General features: G+C 41.8%; 1 long non-coding RNA gene across 1 annotated transcript in view; it reads left to right on the top strand.

The window, feature by feature from the left end:
- LOC122935671 overlaps positions 1–3,419 on the top strand; it is a 365,107-nt gene extending 361,688 nt beyond the window's left edge. The window contains exon 4 of the long non-coding RNA XR_006388813.1: positions 3,102–3,419. This is a non-coding gene — a long non-coding RNA (uncharacterized LOC122935671). The remainder of the gene's footprint in view (positions 1–3,101) is intronic.
- The last annotated feature ends 18,272 nt before the right edge of the window (positions 3,420–21,691 follow it).

Raw genomic sequence — 21,691 nt, 5'->3', positions numbered from 1 at the left:
TACATTTTATTGAGTAGCTCATTGTCTTTACTAAATTTGTAATTGCATTCAATTACAAAAGTATTCAGATCCAGGTGCTGGTTTGAAAAATGTAGAATATGTTTTGTGACACAACCCCTTTAAAGGGGTGTTCCCATTTATCAAAAATCCACAGGATGGAGATAGTCAACCACTGTTCTCGGCAGCCCCACAGAAGTGAATGGTGCAGTCACTCCGAGACTCAGTGCTCATGATTGCTGGGGGTCCTTCATCTGGTATATCCAACTGATCATTAGAACGAGGGTCCCCTATGTGATTAGAGTACTAGTGCGCATGCACAACCACCGCCCCATTCACTTCTATCCATTACATTTGGCTATCTCCATCAGTCCCACAGAAGTGAATGGCGCGGTGTTCACGCCTGCACACTACTGCTTCCGTTACACAGGGGACCTTGAGGACTCTGTTCTCATGATTGTTTGGGGTCCAACCTCTGGGAATCCCACTGATTAAGAGAATGTGGATTCCCTATGTGAACGGAGCAGTAGTGCTCATGCAACCATTACTCCTATGGAACTGACAAGAACAGTGCTTGGCTATCTCTTTGAGTCCTATAGAAGTGAATAGAGAGGTGGTCATGTCTGCTCGCTTCTGTTTTATGTAGACAAGGAGACCTGTCTCATGATCGTTGGGGGTCCAACCACCAATTTTGAGAATGGGGATCCCCTGTGTGAATGGAGCAGCAGTGCTCACCTCTTCTTTCACTTCTACGAGACTGACGCGTACAGCGCTCAGTTATCTCCATCAGTGGTCAGATACGCACACTACTGCTTTATTCACATTAAGGACCCCATTCTCATCGTCGCTGGGGGTTCTGATTTCGGGGACCCCCACTGATCAAAAAAACAGGGAGAGGGTCCTCTATGTAATCGGAGTGGTAGCATGCGTGAACGATCACCACTCTATTCTGTGGGACTGCCAATTGTACCACTCATCTACCTCCATCTGTTCCATAGGATTGGTGGTCATGCATGCACACTAGCACTCTATCCACCCAGAGGACTTCCACCCACCATGAAAATGGGGGGTCACCTGTGTGAATGGAGTGGTAGCATGCGTGAACGATCACCACTCTATTCTGTGGGGCTGCCAATTGTACCACTCATCTACCTCCATCTGTTCCATAGGATTGGTGGTCATGTATGCACACTAGCTCTCTATCCACCCAGAGGACTCCCACCCACCATGAAAATGGAGGGTCCTCTGTGTGAACGGAGTGGTAGCATGCATGAACGATCACCACTCTATTCTGTGGGGCTGCCGATTCTACCACTCATCTACCTCCATCTGTTCCATAGGATTGGTGGTCATGCTTGCACACTAGCACTCTATCCACACAGAGGACTCCCACCCACCATGAAAATGGGGGGTCACCTGTGTGAACGGAGTGGTAGCATGCATGAACGATCACCACTCTATTCTGTGGGGCTGCCAATTGTACCACTCATCTACCTCCATCTGTTCCATAGGATTGGTGGTCATGTATGCACACTAGCTCTCTATCCACACAGAGGACTCCCACCCACCATGAAAATGGAGGGTCCTCTGTGTGAACGGAGTGGTAGCATGCGTGAACGATCACCACTCTGTTATGTGGGACTGCCAATTGTACCACTCATCTACTTCTATCTGTTCCATAGGATTGGTGGTCATGTATGCACACTAGCTCTCTATCTACCCAGAGGACTCTCACCCACCATGAAAATGGAGGGTCCTCTGTGTGAACGGAGTGGTAGCATGCGTGAACGATCACCACTCTGTTATGTGGGACTGCCAATTGTACCACTCATCTACCTCCATCTGTTCCATAGGATTGGTGGTCATGTATGCACACTAGCACTCTATCCACACAGAGGACTCCCACCCACCATGAAAATGGGGGGTCACCTGTGTGAACGGAGTGGTAGCATGCATGAACGATCACCACTCTATTCTGTGGGGCTGCCAATTGTACCACTCATCTACCTCCATCTGTTCCATAGGATTGGTGGTCATGCATGCACACTAGCACTCTATCCACACAGAGGACTCCCACCCACCATGAAAATGGGGGGTCCTCTGTGTGAACGGAGTGGTAGCATGCGTGAACGATCACCACTCTATTCTGTGGGGCTGCCGATTGTACCACTCATCTACCTCCATCTGTTCCATAGGATTGGTGGTCATGTATGCACACTAGCTCTCTATCCACACAGAGGACTCCCACCCACCATGAAAATGGAGGGTCCTCTGTGTGAACTGAGTGGTAGCATGCGTGAACGATCACCACTCTGTTATGTGGGACTGCCAATTGCAGCACTCATCTGCACTAGAGTGCACACTTGTACTCTATCCACCCAGAGGACTCCCACCCAACATGAAAACGGGGGTCCCCCTATGTTACTGGCACGGTAGTACTCATTTCTAACCACTGCTCCATTCACTTCCATGGCATTGGCTCCTTTCTCTCAGACCCCCAACGATCATACATTTATCTGGATAGGGGATGTGCCATTGATGGGAAAAGCCGATGTCGTATATATCGTAATAATCTGTAATGTAAATGGTGCTTATGACCACTTCACATTGGTAACTAATAGAGGTATTGTTGTGCTGAATGCCCCCTCCATTCATTACAAAACCCAATCCATCAGGAATCGTACTTAGTAAATGTTTCCTGGGCCCCTATCTCCGGCTCTTTTGTCTCCCGACACGGCAATGCGGTTAATCTAGTGGTTTACAATTCTCTGATAAAAGGCAGGCGAATAGAAATTGGTTTAGGATTTATTATTTTCGAAATGAAAACAGCAGGAGCCGCTCCAAGTTCTTTTCTCAACTTTTTTTTTTATACCTTTTTTTTTCTGCTTTTCAAAGAATAAACTTTCATTGCTAATAATTATGCAGTTATACAGTAGGGGAAATCTTTTTTTTTTTTGCTCATTATACTCAGTGGGCTTGCTGAGATTTCACATCAATTATCATATAGAACTCACCTATAAATAATGTTTCTCGTTTAGCAGACTCAAGAGGGCTTTTTTTTTTCCTTTTTGTAATATTTCTTTTTTTTATTTATTATATTTCAGCACTCTCGGTAGCAGAAGAATTGAAAAAAAGAGGGAGGAAGCTGCCCGTGTCGTCTACGTTCCAGGATGTCGCGGCACAGCAGGTTCGAGAGGGATTTCTGCGGAGGATGGGAGAGATGGGAATGGAGCCCAAGTAGCAATCATATGAACACGGGTAACGCCAACAGTATAGTCAATGGCAATGGTAACAACAGGCCGGGACTGCTGCCTCTACCCATCGTACCATCCCGTCTTCCTACACCAACTTCTACCACTTCGACAACGGTTGGCAGTGATGCTGTGACAAGCAACGCAAGCAACCCTTCTGCAGCTTTTGCGTCCAAAGTAAGAACACATTTTTTTTGTGATACATTTTTGAGTAAATTGTATTGTTGTTCAGTATTTTTGAAAAAATTTTATTTTTAAATACATTTTTACGTTTTTCTTCGTTAAAATAGAACTAGGGCATCTACGGGAGGTATAGGTGTCTCACAATGACTATTGCCACCCACAAAGCTTGAATACAACATGAAAGAGGAACAATTAGCAAACTCTATATACCCCTTAGAACCATGATGCTCTGCAGCAAGTCAGATAATTGAAAATATCATCTGACCTTGCTGGTCTTTCATCAGGGCTGTAATTCCTCTGTGCCCACCCCAGTGCAATTAAAGTGCAATTAAATGGTCATATCCATTTGTGGTGCTTGTCATCGAGTTGGAATCAACACGAACCTGACAATTAAAAGGGAATCTGCCAGCAGTTTTGACCATTCTAAACTGCGGATGGCACTAGTTAGTTAATAATCGGGGGTATTGTGAATATGAACTTTTATTTTGCCAGATTATGGTAGTGCCCAATAGGAGGAGCTTCACTGTGAAGTGGTCTCTGCATTGAGCTGCTTCACAGCCCCTTCCCTCTGCTCTGATTGACAGCTGTAGCATCCAACCAGAAGATCAAGGGAGGTGCTGTGAAGGAGCTCAATGCAGAGACCACTTCACAGTGAAGACCCGCTTTGGACACTTGCAAAAGCAGCATTTGGTAGAATATAGCTTCATATTCACACTACTCCTGAACAAAAGATCCAAAAAATATATCTTTGTCTTGCTCTCGCTGCCCCCTATCTAGTCCTGTCAGCAGTTATGGCATGGTCATAACTACTTGCAGACTGCCTTTTAATAAGAACAACAGTTCACGATAGCCAACAGTAGGTATCTGTCTGCCAAAAATGTAACCATGGTTGATTAGAAGTAGCAAGTGTAGGGTCACTTTGCACAAGTCCCATGGAGTCACTTTAAAAAAAAAAAAAAACTGATTCTCTGATGAGCTAGTCTAGGCTCTGTTCACATTTCCATAACTGTTAGGAGCCTTCATTGGAAACTCCATGCACTCTGAACTATTCTTTCCATCAAAATGACAGAACCTGAGTGTCCCGTTGTAAGGGTACTTTCACACTAGCGTTATTAGAATCCGGTAGCAGTTTCCGTTGCCAGGAACTGCCTGCCGGATCTGGAAATCCGAATGCAAACGGATATCTTTTTTTTCCAGATCTGTTAGACTTATTCATTGAAATACCGGATCCGTCTTTCCGGTATCATCCTGAATAACGGATTCGGTATTTATTTTTTCAAAAATAGAAAGAACTGCGCATGCGCAGACCGGAGAACCGAATCCGATGATGCGGCAATTTCCGGAACACTTGGTACCGGATCCAGAATTAATAAATTTCAAAGGAAATTAATGCCGGATCCGGCAAGTGCGGTAATGTGCCCCTATATTTATAGCTGCCTGAAAGGGAAGGACACTGATTGAGAACTTGATGGTCTTAGGGCACTTTCACACTAGTGTTATTCTTTTCCGGTATTGAGTTCCATCCTTTTGTCTCAATACCGGAAAATAACTGATCAGTTTTATCTTAATGCATTCTGAATGGAGAGCATTCCATTCAGGATGCATCAGTTCAGTCCCTCTTACGTTTTTTGGCAGGAAAAAATACCGTACAAGGGACGGAACGGAAGACATCCTGATGCATACTGAACGGATTGCTTTCCATTCAGAATACATCAGGACAAAACGGATGAATTTTTTCCCGGTATTTGAGACCCTTTACCAGATTTCAATACCGGAAAAGAATAACGCTAGTGTGAAAGTACCCTAAGTCATTGGAGTCCATGGACGCCGCTGGTGTTCATTATAGGATGGATCCAGCCTTCTGTTGCTTTCATTTTTTCTGCTATAATATCAGAGCAAAAAAATAAATTAAAACACTATATTATAATGGAAATGTGAACAGGGCCATAGCCTGTAATGATGCTGGTAGGATCCTTCGGACAACTGACCTGTCACATCGTGGCCGATGAAATTCTTATGTGTATAGGCAGATAAGAGTGAATGAATGGGACCATGCCAGTCTTTACTATATATGAATACAACATTACCCACACTTCTTGAAAATGACAAAGAAAATTTTTTTATTGTCTTTTGAAAACCTCAAGGGAAGGGAGAAAAAATATAAAATATTATGTACATTTGTAGTAATAAAGCCCAGTGTAGAAGAGAACTGAGATGATAAGATGTTTTCTTGCAAAAGCCAAGATCTACTAATTTAGCAAATGTGTGCTACTATACAGCTCAGGTAAGCAGAGGGTTCTCAATAATCAAAAGAGGTCCTTGCTTGACCAATGGTCAGAGTTTCTCTGGCCAACATCCTTCGGAGGCCCCAGGATCACACCCAGTAATGAGCCCTAAAGGTCACATAGACGACAAACCCATTTGGAAGTGACTTTGGAGACAATCACTTCCCACTAGGGTCTATGATGTCTTATGGGATGATATTACCTGATGATGTGTCCTGTGTAGGACTGTACAATGCATTTGTCGTGGAGGACTATGGCTCTTTCCTGCCTTAAGTGTTCCTCGGGGGTGTATAGCTGTGTTTTGCCTATATCTGAATTCATTTGCTTATATATTGAAATACATTGATTCATGTTTTGCTATAAGTGCAAGAACAAAACTAAAATGTCTAATCACAGTGGAATATGTCTGTGCCCTTGACTTGTTGATATTGGTGGATGTATCATGACGCATGGGATGCTGATCTTCACGGTGAACCTGTTCTCTTGTCCAATAATCTATTCACATTGTAAAAATGTACAAGGGTGAGTCAAAAATATCCGCACTCTGGCGGTAAAATTTATTTTAATCAACTTTCAGAAAAGACAACTACATCATTGCTCGTCATTCTCCCTGCTTATTTAATACACTTTGTCCATCTGTCAACAAGGTTTTGTAGTTCCTCGTTTTAGGCTGAGCTGAGAGCCACAAATATACCGCTGTGGTATTATTATTATGGACTATTGCACAGACAGAGCTATGGCTGATTTCTATATGATTTGCCACATAATCCACTCTCACTAGTCTAATCCGAAAGAATCAGTTCACGTGCACACCCAAGGTTGTCATCAGTCGTGAACATGGACGGGCGTCAGGCTCCTTCTTCATGGCTGACACTTGTGCGACCTTCCTTGAATTTTTCAATCCATTCATACACACTTCTTCGCAAACAAAACACTTTCTCCATATTGTGCACAAAGTCTTCGATTAATATTGGCAACCCTCCAAAAAAAAGAATCACTGCACTTATTTCGTGCAAATCACACATTCAAACCTTTACAGCTAAGACTGGGAGATGATGTGGAAAACTGATGGATTTGTCTTTTCTGAAAGCCAGTGTGTGGATAATTTTTTACTCCCCTTTGTATAGTTACTTTGAGAGTGGTTTCTTTAATTTTTTTTGGTTCTAGAGATAACTGCTTCTAGGAACGGTTTTGCCTCCCAGTAAAGCAGATTACCTTGGACTCTTCTTTAAAGTAGGATTTCCTGGGTGAATTTAGGTGAATTCACTCCCAAGATAAGACGCCACAAGTTAACCTGGTGTACGCATTGCCCACTTGGTTCTAGAGAACACCTGTATTTGTTGTAAGCTGGGTTACTGGGGCTTGAAGGCCAGAAGATCCATTGATTTATCAAATTTCAAGTCAATGGTTGGCCTTCTTGTCCTTCTTAATTTGGTGCTGAGGACCATCACTTTTAAGGTGAAGGTAGCATTGATATATTGCTGTAGTCATACTGGAAGAGGGAGTATTTGCCTCATAAATACTCAGATTCTTTTCTAATATTGTCTATTACAAATGATTTTGGAAATTTGTGACCACTCCTGGTAGCATAAAACACCCTCTTAGCCAAATGGATTTCAACTCTTTCCATGTCTGTCTGATGACTGGTTGAAAGGACAGTCGGAAAAAAACATAGTGGAATAGATCAGTGCGATATCAGTAATACCCCAGAATAGTTCATGCAACACCTTTTACCAGACTCAATTGTATCTAAATGGTTGCATTTTGCAGCAATCAACCTGTCAATCATTTGGTCAAACGTTTTGGTGTTCTCCCAAAGTGATGACACATCTTAGCTCTTAGTGAGAAATAAATGTTATTTCTAACCTCCTGGCTCCATCTGGGTACATTACGCTTGTCAGGTCCATGATCTGCTTCCAAATAAACAAGGAAGGACTAGCACTAAAGCAGTCTCGAAGAACTTGTGAAGAACTTGTCTGTCATGTCTTGATGTATAAAGAGGATTCATAGAGTGATGACTGTTTTATGCATTGCTGTTTATAAATGGCAAATTGTACAGTATACTGTATATCTTGTATTCTTTACTGAAACCATGCACATTCCAACCTATTAGTCTAGTAGGCCCTCCTGTCAGTCTTATTCATGGACCATAACCCACATAATCCTATTTGTAAATTCCACTCTTATTATCTGGTTTGTTAGTAATTTACCTAGGATACTCCATTCAATATTTTTACCATAAACCTTTTACTTTCTTGTGAGGCCCTTAAAAGGGGTTTTCCCAAAACAGCAAATTATAAAATATCCTTTGACCCTGTCCGTCTTTAGAATGAAGGAACTGTAGCATAAGCTTCAGATGTGTCCACTTTACTTTCGCTCGAATTTGGTAAAAAAAAAGGGTTGTGCAGTGGAAGGATATTGATGTTCTATCCTCAGGATAGGTCATCAGTATCAGATCGACAGGGGGTCCGACTCCAGGCACCTTCATCAATCAGCTGTTCAAAGAAGTTTCCCCCACACCACTGATATATTATTTTCCTTAATGCTCATACCTCTTTAGAGGGTCCTCCTGTCAGTCTTATTCCTTGTGACATCTTTATTTGTTTGTATACAGTATGGTATAACTCTTATATCATATTGCAGTTTGATTTGTACACCACCACTTCTATAAACTCCCTGACCTTTCCCGAGGCCCTCCTTTTAATCTTATTTCTATGGGGAACTCTTCTATATGACACATCTTATATGTTACCTACTCTTCTCATATGGTAAACGATGTCAACCTACCGTTTCATTTGCTCATACCATCACTTCGTTCTGAGGTCCACCTGTCAATCATATTCCTCTTTGAACATTCCTTATCTGATTCTCTATCCTATATCCTAATTGTTACCCGCTATATCTATTTATCTAGTAGTATATATATTATGTTATCTTGTAGTGTAATTTCCCCAACCCACCACTCATATTAGTTTCCACAAAGTTTATAACATCTTGTGATGACCTCCTGTCAATCTTACTCCTCTGGGAAATCCTTTATCTCAGTATAAGGCATGATATATTTTATATGATTCGTGTAGTTATCTAGTTATGTATAACTGGAGTCATCTTGCAGTTTTATTTGCCCATATCACCACATCCATAAACCCCCTCACCTCTTATGTTGCCCTCCTGTCAATCTTATTCCAAAGGACATTCCCTTATCTGGATAGGAGTCATCCTATTTGTTATCTACTTTTTGGATTTATCTAGAATTGCAGCATATAACAGATGTCATCTGTTTAATTTCTCCACAACACCACTGAAGTATTATTTTTCATAAACCTCATAACGTTTTACAATGCCCTCCTGTCAATCTTATTCATATGTATATATTTGCTTAGCATATTTTCATATTTCTCATGTAGAGGTGAATAATTATTATCAGTCTCATCTCCTTCTAGTGTTCTCTTGTCAGTTTTATTCACATGTAATCATCCTGAGCTCACAATAAAATCTTCAGATATTACCAAGAACACATTTCATATCATCAAATATGGTATGAATGCATTAGGATTGCATGAAATGCGTATAGTGAAGCAAATAGTTTGGCCACCAGGTGGACCACTCAGGGGCATAACTATAGGGGGTGCAAAGGTTGCAGTTACACCTGGGTCCTGGAGCCTACTAAAAGTCCCTTACCCCAGTGCTTTAAATTATGCATGATAGTTGGGGACCCAGTTGTAGACTTTGCATTGCCCCCCAGGAACTTAATGTTACATCTCTAGGACTTGATTTGCCCACTTCTAAAGTCAACATACAAGTAGTTCTCTGCTAGCTTCCAACTTAGGCTGAGGACCATCCTGCTTTTTAAGGGAGAAAAACTGCATATTTTTAAATATGGGGATGGGCCTATAATGTTTTTGGATTTGTTTCTTTGGATTCAGAAGGTTCCCAGTTCGCCTTTGCTTTCATATGCAATACTGCACGCTGTACAGTCATCATGGATGATGTAGCAGTGCTGGGTTTATCAGTGCTATAAAGTTCCATGTATTATTGTGTGTTAAGATAGTAGGCAGGGTAGGGTTTAGGAGTTGGAAAACGTGGGAACTGCTTATAGCTCTCATTTCATAGGAGGTCCCTAAGGACAGGAACTTTAGACACAAACTAAAACCACCTAGTGTTAATTTGTGGTATATAGTAGTATTGTTTGGGAAATTAATTGCAGTATTATATGAACTCTATATGGCAGCATTGTGTGAGCTCATTAAGAGGGTATTATTTGAATGCTGAATATTTTGGGGGTATTATATAGAGGTACTCTGTGGGATGGATATGGGAGTAGTGTCACTATATTTAGCAGTGTTATTTGTTATTAGGAAAAAAAACAAAAACGAATTAGCTTGGTGCCCATGGCCCCATTTAAAAATAAAAAAACTACCTCTTAGCCCACTGACAAGTTTGAGAAAAATAGTATTTGGATTTTTGGGCTATTGTGCCCACAGCTCTTTATTTTTAGGGACCTTTATGTTTTTTATTGTGTGTTTTATCCCCTTAGTCTGCGCTTAGTCTCTTCTCTTTAGGACATTGTTGATTTTTCCACTTATTTCCCCTTTAAAGTTGTGGCCCTCTCTATAAACTAGAGCAGAAATGTAATATACAGAAAATGTGCAGAAATCTCCCGCATCGGCTCTCAAATGTCTGCGGCTCCTGAAAGTTTATTGCAGCCATTTGTGGAGCCCGTCTGACCCAAAGAATGTTTTTTCTGGAAGGAAACAATGTAAAGCGCTCTTGTACATTTTATGGCGCTAAATGGCTTTGCTCGCTTTTGTGGGGAATAAAATATATCTGTATGTCTACATCAGCGGTAACATAAACATTTGTGTCTGTGTAACCTTCCTGACAAAGCCATTCCACAATAGCTGATGTCGGAGTATGCTTACGTTTCATAAGAATTACTTTCCTATAGAAAAGCAATAGCTGTGCGGCTATAACGTCCTTAAAGGGATTGTCCTACGAAAATTTTTCTACAGTTTTCAACCAGATCTGAATACTTCTGTAATTGCATTAAATCATGAAAAAATTTATTAAATGGAATCTATCTGTACGGCGCCACCTGCTGTTTGCTTTTAGTCAAATTTTTCTGTCCTGCTCACTGAGACGGATGCACGTGCTCAGTTCCATCCTTCAAAAGCCACCAGCTGTAGCAGAAGGGACACACCCCCTGACAAAGGACACACCCCCTAAACTGACAGCTTGGAATAAATCTAGCAGAGCGTTTGGAGCAATGAATTAGGAGGTCTGTGGATCCATGTGCGGTACCTAGCTTGTTCTAGTTTTGTTAGAAAGAAGTTTTCATGTACTCAAACATGTAGGATTTTGGTTTATTGTTTATTTATTTATGTATTTATTTATTTTGTAAATGAGAATTATTCACTATCTAAATAAAAAGCAGTGGCGTACCTACCCTAGAGACAGATCAGATGACCACAAGGGGGTCAATGGGGAGCTGGGCCGGAGATCCAATCCTACTTCTGTTCCTGACATGAAAAAACGGCATGCCACCACTAGAGGGAGCTCCGTGCAAAGAGATTTTTTACAGCATCCGCTGCTCTAAATGGTAACTGTATACAATTCCTAGGCACTGAGCCCCACCTAGTGGTGGCTTCAGTCAGACAGTTTTAAAATACACTGTGAGGAGAGCTGTATGGGGAGTGTGTTCATACCAGCTGTGCGCTGTAAAGGCATTGAGAAATATGGAGAATGAGCGCCAAATTTATAAAGCATTTCTTGCAATTTTTTTCTAACATAGAAGTAAGGTAAAGTGGGTGAGGTGGAGGGCGACTTTTTATAACTTTTATAAAAAGAAAATATTCGGCTTAATAAAAAAAAAAAGGTAAATTCCTCAGAAATCTGGGGCATTCCATATTGCCTGGGAGTGTTTGACGCATGCATACTGGGTATCTTGGTGGGACCCATACTAAGTTTTGCTACGGGCCCCTATGAGATCTAGTGAAAAGTTCTACAACTTTCTAATGTACTATGTGGTTCAATGTATCGCCATTTCAAAATGTTTGCTGTCAGTGAATGAAAACACTCTTGGTTATATACCCATTATATCCAGTGATGTCTCCTCTAATGTAGATGAGAGCAGACCACCATGATTACTTCCTCACTTTAAATTCCTCACTTTTCCATAATCCCCCCTTAAATAGACAGATATGAGATCGGGCTCTTTCACACCTGCGTTATGGTCTTCCGGCATAGAGTTCCGGTGTCGGGGCTCTATGCCGGAAGAATCCTGATCAGGATTATCCCCATGCATTCTGAATGGAGTGAAATCCGTTCAGGATGCATCAGGATGTCTTCAGTTCCGGAACGGAACGTTTTTTGGCCGGAGAAAATACCGCAGCATGCTGTGCTTTTTGCTCCAGCCAAAAATCCTGAAGACTTGACGCAAGGCCGGATCCGGAATTAATGCCCATTGAAAGGCATTGATCCGGATCCGGCCTTAAGCTAAACGTCGTTTCGGCGCATTGCCGGATCCGACATTTTGCTTTTTTAGAGTGGTTACCATGGCTGCCGGGACGCTAAAGTCCTGGCAGCCATGGTAAAGTGTAGTGGGGAGCAGGGAGCAGTATACTTACCGTCCGTGCGGCTCCCGGGGCGCTCCAGAGTGACGTCAGGGCGCCCCACGCGCATGGATCACGTGATCGCATGGCACGTCATCCATGCGCATGGGGCACTCTGACGTCATTCTGGAGCGCCCCGGGAGCCGCACGGGCGGTAAGTATACCGCTCCCCCACTCCCTGCTCCTACTATGGCAACCAGGACTTTAATAGCGTCCTGGCTGCCATAGTAACACTGAACGCATTTTGAAGACGGATCCGTCTTCAAATGCTTTCAGTTCACTTGCGTTTATCTGGATCCGGCGTGTAATTCCGGCAAGTGGAGTACACGCCGGATTCGGACAACGCAAGTGTGAAAGAGGCCGAAGGTGTTCTCTGAAACGCGCGTCGGGGCGTGCGGTCCTTCTGAGGTGACTTCCCCACTTATGGGTATGTAATTACTTGTTTTGTATTTGCAGTCTCTTTGTGAGAGGGGTTCAATGTCTTTTGTTTAGATAGACATGTGTCTTGACGGTTACACAATATGCTTGTTACTATATGCCTACTATTTAGTGATTGAATGACATACAGTGACCATATTCCCCTCTTCATTTAATGCACTACTACTCTGTCCCTCAGTCGTGTGCCGCACTTTTATGGTGATGTTTTCCATCTCTTTTTAATATATTGATTATATGTATTTAATAAAGATTATTATCATTTTTTACAGCCATTTGAGACTCAGCGTCTTATTGTGTAGGATTAGAAATGAGAGAGAGAGAGATAGATAGATAGAGGAACACTGGTCTCAGGCCCTGTGAAGAGGTGGCAATATGCTTGATCTTCATGGACATCAATAGAGAGTATGACATTTTTGAGTTAGGTATTATTTATAGCGGTCATTTACTGGCCTCTACCTTTTAGTCCTCAGAATACAACTTGATTAGTTATCAGACAGACATGACAGATTGGTGGGAATCTGGTTATGGATTTGGCCACCAATCTCAAACTTTGGTTTGGTCCTAAGTTCCAGTGTTGAGGTGGCCTCACCTGTCTGGCTTCTCTTCACTAAATTCAATGGAAAGCTAAACCTTTTTACCTTCAGTCTTTAGCCAGTAGTCAGTGACTGAAATGAGCTCATTTGTTGCGCCGCACGCCAGGACCACTCGCCAAGTAAGACCGGAGTCACAGTTCATTCTTCTGAGGTCTCCAGAACATTAGTGGTGAGCAGAGAGAGGAAATGTCTGCACAGAATAGACATCTGTGGTTACAGCTAATGACTTACACAGTGGAGTCACATTATTATGACCATCAGCTAATATCCAGAGTAACCACCGTGTGCAGTTCAGACAGCAGCTAGACGGGCTCAATAATGGTCTTGGTAGGTGGTCACAGGTATGTGGAGCCATGCTGACCGCAGTGCATCCCACAGCTTGCTGGAGGGTGTGTGGGGGAGGATCCACAGAGGGAACACAACGACTGAGGTGGTCCCACAGATGCTAATTTGGGTTCAATTCTGGGGAATTAGGAGGCCAGGGTAGTACTTTAAAATCCTGATCAGGCTCTTAAAACCAATGTTGGATATTTCTAACCATGTCACATTGTCATGCTGAAAGATCCCATGCGCCCCAGGGGAGACAATCAGCATGTACTGTATGGGTGTACATGATCTGCAAGGATGGATTCATACCCAAGTGGGTTGAGATTGTCTTCCAGATGGATGAGTGGGGCCAGAGCATGTCACGAAAACATTCCCCAGACCATAACAGCTGCCACCACCAGCTTGTGTTCTTCCAGCAATGGTTGCAGGGAGTTCTCTGATGTTTTTCGCCTGACACGCCAACATTCGGATTGTGATACTGAAATACTACTGATGCTCCAGTTCCCTGCCAGTCCCTGTTGACATGGAAAGGTGACCCATCAGCCAATCTCTGAGCAGACGTCTTGAAAATGGTGAAGAATTGATACAAATAGGTGATAATTTGATTAAAGGGGCTGTCCAAGTGTTTCATACTGATGAATTAGCCTCAAAAAGTTTTAAAGAATATATGAAATAAGGAAAAAAAGTTTTAAGGAATATATGAAAAAAAAATTATCACCCCTTTCCTCATATTAGAAATAAAAATAAATAGGCAATAAAAAAATAAGCATAATAAGTATCACCGCGTCCCAAAACGCCTGTACTATTAAAATTGAAATCTAGTTATCCTGTACGGTGAATGCTGTAACAGAGAAAAAAGGGGCATTTTTTGTTGCTTCACCGACCAAAAAAAAGAATTGATCATAAGTTATCAAAAAGTTGTACACACTTAAAAATAGTATCAATGAAAAGAGTCCTCATAAAGCGCCATAGACATAACTGTAAAAAAAAAAAAGTTTTTAAAACTATATAAATTTGATATTGCTGTAATTTTCCTGACCTCGAGAATGAAGTTGACGGGTCAGTTTTACTGCATAGGGAAGACCATAAAAGCAAAACCCATAAAACTGTCGTGGAATTCCACCCCATTTGGAGTTATTTTCCAGCTTCCCACTACATTGAATACAACATAACATGGTTCCATTAGAAAGTACAACATGTCTTGCAATAAATAACACCTTATATGCCTATGTAAATGGAAAAATAAAAAGTTATGGCTCTGGGAAGGCAGGGAGTAAAAAATGAAAACGCAAGAAATGGAAAATCATCAGGACAAGTAAAGTAATGTCCAGTAAACTCATAAGCTCCCTCTAGTGGTGGCTGCAGGCAGCCTGATTATATATCTTTGTACAATCTTTGCAGAAGATTTGGAGCGCTGTATCAGGAAATGAAACAGTTAATCAGCACAGAATTTGGGACTTGGTGACATGGTGTGGACAGTTGTTTTAAAGGGATATACACATGGCAGATACAGTGTGCTGAAAATTCACAGCATATTACAGTACCAGCAAAGTGGATACGAGTTTACCAAACTTTTGTTTGGTTTCTCCGTCTGTCTATCCATCAGATCGGGGTCTCAGCGATCAGATATTTATTCCCTAATACAGCTTTTCCTTTAAGATTCATCTCTTTCCATAGAAATGACGGTCAGATCATTTTCTCTAATACTGTATAATTCTCCACTTCGCCCCAAGGGGAGGACACATGGCGAGATGATTGCTGCCCGTAAACACTGCCCCTTTAAAACCACGGCAAGCAAACACACAATATAAATGCAAAACCGTCCGGGAACAAAGCTGAGGTCAAAAGTGTCGTGTTGTTATCAGAACGGGCTATTAGAAGGACTCTTATTGTCTTATTGTGTTTCGCAAATGTGCTGACTGCACCAACACCTTCAGAAATAATGGGAGCCTCCGGGCAGATGATATTGGGTGAAATATATTGTGGCCATAATTCATAGTAATGGAAATTCAATAACAGCCATGTGTTGCGCTCGTAGATGAGAGGAGGGAGGGGCGGCGAACATGTTGTGTCCTAAATGCATTAAAAAGACATTAGCAAATTAGATCCAATTGCACCGTGCCGGGGGTCTTTTGCTAAATTATTTAGGGACGAGGCCTGGCGGTAGGCTTATTACTGCACTAATAGATAGTATGAGATAGATAGATATGGATAGATAGATAGATAGATAGATAGATATGAGATAGATAGATAGGAGATAGATAGATAGATAGATAGATAGATAGATAGATAGATAGATAGATAGGAGATAGATAGATAGATAGATAGATAGATAGGAGATAGAAGAATACATAAAAAGATACATAGATATTGAGAGAAAGAAAGAAATGTGATAGATAGATAGATAGATAGATAGATAGATAGATAGATAAATAGATAGGAGATGGATAGATATATAAATAGATAGATAGATAGGGGATAGATAGATAGATAGATAAATAGATAGGAGATAGATAGATATATAAATAGATATATAAATAGATAGATAGATAGATAGATAGATAGATAGATAAATAGATAGGAGATGGATAGATATATAAATAGATAGATAGATAGGGGATAGATAGATAGATAGATAGATAGATAGATAGATAGATAAATAGATAGGAGATAGATAGATATATAAATAGATATATAAATAGATAGATAGATAGATAGATAGATAGATAGATAGATAGATAGATACAGCAATAAATAAAGGATACCGCGGCTCCTCCAATAAAGTGACTTGAGGAAGGTTCCATGGAGTGAACCGAAATGTTGCGCCTAATTTGTGAATAAAGCACATGTCACTTTATTGGAGGTGCCGCGGTATCCTTTATTTTTTGCTGGTATGTATGGGTGGTAGGACCACCGCCTTAACCGCTGGCACTCCATCTTCACCTCGGTTTGGTGGTGCTGCCCAGGAGTTAGATTTTTTATCTTGTTAGATAGATAGATAGATAGATAGACGGACGGACGGACGGATAAATATAGTCAGACACGATGAGGGGTTTGTCTCTGTGGACAGTCGGTGGTGAGGTCTGCCGTGTCCGTCCGCCGCCTCCTCTGCGTCATTGATCTGACTTATGGCTTTCATAAATGCAATCGTCTGCTGAATGAATGAGCTTATTACTACACTATGACTTTTTAAACAGCGGCGGTGACGAATGGCTTTTCCTCAAACAGTAATGAACTCTTATACATCTTAAACATTAGATTTTAATAACTTTCTTCTGCTATTCATCCTAACGACTTCCTGTTTGTAATATTTTTCTTTCAGCCGACGGTGATACATGGCAGGGCAATTTATTTCCCAGCGCATTATGCTCGTCCCCTCGGCTGCCTCATCCTAGCAAGCTCTCTATTCTCTACGTTCTGGTGCAGGCGCTGCTGGGAGATGTGGTGCGGCCTCACTCCCCATTTGGTGATATTCCCGTAGACCTGGTTCATGCTGAAGGTTGGTGATGCAGTTCGGCCTCTGTGATCAGATGTTAAGTGTACGGCTCTGTTCACACTGGTGTCATGGCCTCGATTTATAACGGAAGCCATAATACTGTGATCTGTCACACGAAGGATCCAAGCGGAAACCGATGGACCCCATTGACCTAAAAGTAATTGTTTGCATTAGATTTATATTATAAAACATGTTCATTTAACAGCAGGTTTGTGTAGGATTTTTATTTTTATTTTCAAAAATGAAACTGCACAGAATATCGGTATAAGTTATCGGCTATCGGCCTGAAAGTTCACAGGTTATCGGTATCGGTTCTAAAAAATCTATATCGGTCGATCCCTACTTTAAACCTCTATTTTACAATGTTATTTGCTCCCATCTGTGGATCAAATATTAGAGCAACCTCGACTACGCCTAAAACGCCGTCAGACATCTCTCCGTACGTTGCGTATGAATTGGAAAATGTTAGTCCTGTGCGTGTATTATATTATGGATGAGGGTGCGCTGAATGTTTAATGCGCTGCCGCATTCCCAGTGATGAAAATGAAATGCATATTAATTATCCCATTAACCAATTCCAAAGCTAGAGTTGATTAAGGTGAGCAGTAAATTACCGGCCACCGGCCAGCGCCACAATTTATGTCTTCTCCCTGCTTTCAGATATCCTAGGGAAATTCGCAACCGTCAGCAGCGCCCAGAACCGGAGGCTCTCTTTACGTTAAGTCATTGGCACCGTATTAAAATGACCCCCAGATGCTGTTTCCATGACATTATGGGCTCGTGAAAAGGATTAAAAACATCATTAAAAAAATGACAAAATATAAAGCAGAACACGGGACATATGGCCCATTAAGTCTGCTCCCGCATCCCAGGAGTAGGGGTAATTACTCCAAATTATGACTATGCCGTCGAGATATTTTAGTAGCTTGTGTCATCCGGAAGAGTTATTTACTAGATGCCTTGCTGTTCCCAAAGAGAGAGACGTTAGTGATCACCTCTGGGAGGACCCACATTGCGGCAGAGCGGCACTCTTACCGTCTCAGTGTGTAAACATAGATGCGCCAAACTAGTAGACGTAAAGAGAGCGTAAAAAATGACGGGCGAGGAGGGAGTCGTGAAACCGGAGACGTGCCGTATAAACAGGAACCGTCTGTTCTCCGGGCAGAACCTCTCTGAGTTTTCATGAAACTGCTAAAAATTAACTGATGGCGGCAGCAATGAGGGAAATGTCTTTGTTTTCGGCACAAGTGGTAAATTATGTGGCATGTTGTGTATGGGAGGGTGCAAAAATATTCACGTATGGAGCAAACGTCATATAGAATTCATTTCGAACTGGTTTGATGGTGTAACAGATTGCAAAGAGGGAGACGTAGTCCCGTGTATACTCCGAATTCTCCTGCTACAAAGGAAGCTAATTCAAATTGGAGCTACTGTTTTCACAATTCTGATATATAATAGGACGTAAGTTCCCCGTACGCCTTCAGTAGCTGTTGACCGGCAGCTATCTGACATACATGCTTGGCTTGGTCCAGCATCTACGTATTTCAGTGGGGATAGAGCAGAAAACCACTACCACACTCGAACAAAAGGATCTGGAGTTGAAATCCAATGCGTCTGATTTTTCCCTCCCCAACATCTTTCGTCAGCAGAGAGTCGGAGCGCCCCATATGTTCTGAACCAAGAGAAGATCTCTGCCATACTCTGTTGGTTTATCTCCCGTGAGAACAGAAGGAATGGACGTGTTGAAATCCAACAGCTCGAAATGGTTGGTCTGTCCTTGCAGAATCGGCAGATTTGAATGACATACATGGAATGTGTATGGCCAGCTTTAAACAGCTTTCAGTCAACAAATACGGTGATCAATAAGATTACTCCAAAAGGAAGTCTCTACACCAGTCTGTACAGATCTCTGAAGGTAAAAACCTGCCCAAAGCTCCACCGAAGCAGAGTTTCATTCAAAGAAACCATAAAATTGGAGAGTAGAAGTGGATTATATTGTAATCATTTATTCTACTTGGTAAAGGGTCACATTCAAAATGGGGCTTCCTACAGGTTCATGCTTTATCATCCTCATTTCAAGACAGAAAGACCTATTACAGGTATCTTGATCCTCATGCCTCATGTCTGAGTGGGTCTCCTGCTTGGGCACAAACCTCCCGTCAGAACTCTACTGTCCTTGTGCCCCATAGCAGTCACCTCTGTGATACCTACATTTTTTATACTCAATATGGGCCCTGTAGCATCATCCATGATACGCACAACAATCCTACTCCTTGAACTTGAGGTACTTTTTGACATAAGTTTGTTATGTACCCTTGATACAGTCCAAATTTGACATGGGTCTTGTAGCTACCACAGTGGCCTCCATGATAAATGCCTTCTTTACAAACCCATCACCCTTGAGATATTTTTTGACATGGGGTCCATACGGACCTCCATGACACATACACTCATGATACTCTTTCAGTTTGAGATATTTTGAAATGGGCCCTCTATGTCATGTACTTCCTTAAAAGGGGTGTTTAATCTGTTAATGATGTGCCAGTGATCATTGTATTGTATTGGCAAATTCCCACCCTTCTTGATAAAATTCTTTCTCTCCTAACCTTATTGTTGTCATATGGTATCCCATAGACACAGCCACCTCTCCCCTCCCGAATTCATGGGCCGCGCTTGCGCAGAAGACACTTTATTTTCACCCTGCCGGCCGCTCATTGCAGTCCTGAACGCGCACACTGCTGCGCATGCGCAAGTGCCGCGTCTCATACAGAGCCGCGCATGCCCTGTATGCAGCGCAGCTGTGTATGAGACGCGGCCCTAAAGAAATAAGCTTTGCCCATGCGCGGCAGTGTGAGCTCTCAGGACTGCAATGAGCGGAGAGAAGCGGTGGCCATAGGAGACACATGAACGAGCATGCATGGAGTGTGATGTCAGAAAGAGGCGTGGCCAGGCTTCACTCAAACTGCCTAAGCCCACCCACCCTTAGGCCTAGTTCACACGAACGTATGGCTTTTATAGTTTTTTGCGGTCCGTTTTTCACGGATCTGTTGTTCCGTTTTTGAGTTCCGTTGTGTTTACGTTTCTATTCCGTTTTTCCGTATGGCATATACAGTGTAGAGTAATTACATAGAAAAAATTGGGCTGGGAATAACATTTTCAATAGATGGTTCAGCAAAAACGGAACGGATACGGAATGTGTTCCGTTTTTTTTGCAGACCCATTGACTTTAATGGAGCCATGGAACGTGATTTGCAGCCAAATATAGGACATGTTCTATCTTTCAACGGAACGGAAAAATGGAAATACGGAAACGGAATGCATACGGAACACATTACGTTTTTTTTGCGGAACCATTACGTTTTTTTTTTTTTTAAAGCAGAATGGTTTAGAAAAGTTCAAATCTAATACTTTACCAATCCCCTACCCTTGTTCCTGACACTTCCCTAGTCCCCCACCAGTTTCTACTTCCTGGTTCTTCTTGCCACAGGAAATGTGACCACTCAGCCGATCACTGTCTGCAGTGGCATCATGCTTCAGTCAGTGATTGGCTGAGCAGACACATTTCTGTTTTGGAAGGGATCAAGTAGTAGACACCAGTGGAGACCCAGAAAGAGTTGAAAAGAGTGCAGGGAGGTAAGTATTGTTTTTTTTTTAAAACCTTTAAAAAAAAAAACTGTTTTACAGCCAGACAACCCCTTTATTTGGTAAAATCTTAACAAGATTTTTGCATGAAGTGGAATGAACCAACTCAAGTAAAAATTGCCATTGCAATAGATTTACAAGAAGCTATTCGTTTTCATTCCACCTCATACCTCAGCTCCGACTTAATGGTTGATAGCCAAGGAAGAGTCAGTCCAGACAAATGATCAGACTATCACAGGGTCCGCACCCCAAATAAATAATACAGCAACTTAAGCAGCAGAACTTTCGAAAGACGTCTCGACTATAGAACATCCTGCACATTTGTTTTTACCTTCGTGGCTGTTGTTGTTTTCGTTGTTTTCTTTCACCTTTTTTTTCTGTCTTGCACTTTGCAAATCTTACAACATCTATTTACGGAGGGAAAAAATGTGCTATACCCAAGAAAACAGCTGTGACTCGTTTCCGCTGTAAAAATAGCTCTTCTGTGTGTTATTACGAGCAACGAGTACAAGAGAAAGAAAATGGGAGGGTATGGAGTAAAATCAGGAACGAAATGAGGACAACAATATGGTAATCATGATCCCCATTCAAGACACTCTCATTGAGCGATAGATACACATATACGGTACCAGAACGTATTTTTTGTTTTGCCCAGATGTCTTTGTGAAATCACATATAGAGAAAGAAGGATTGTTACTGTGAGTATATTACTTCTGAAGTTTATTGAGGAGAATCCAAGGGGTTACTCTTAATTTCAATAGTCCAGAATTATTTTTCTTTGGGCCTACTGGATTAATTTGCTTATCCTTGTAGCCCATCCTATGAGCACATCATTTACTATAATTGAAACCATACCTGACCAATATCA

This window comes from Bufo gargarizans, chromosome 4 (assembly GCF_014858855.1).
Source record: "Bufo gargarizans isolate SCDJY-AF-19 chromosome 4, ASM1485885v1, whole genome shotgun sequence".
Taxonomy (NCBI): domain Eukaryota; kingdom Metazoa; phylum Chordata; class Amphibia; order Anura; family Bufonidae; genus Bufo; species Bufo gargarizans.
Note: the sequence above shows the minus strand (reverse complement) of the source record. Positions and strands in the feature narration are given on the sequence as shown.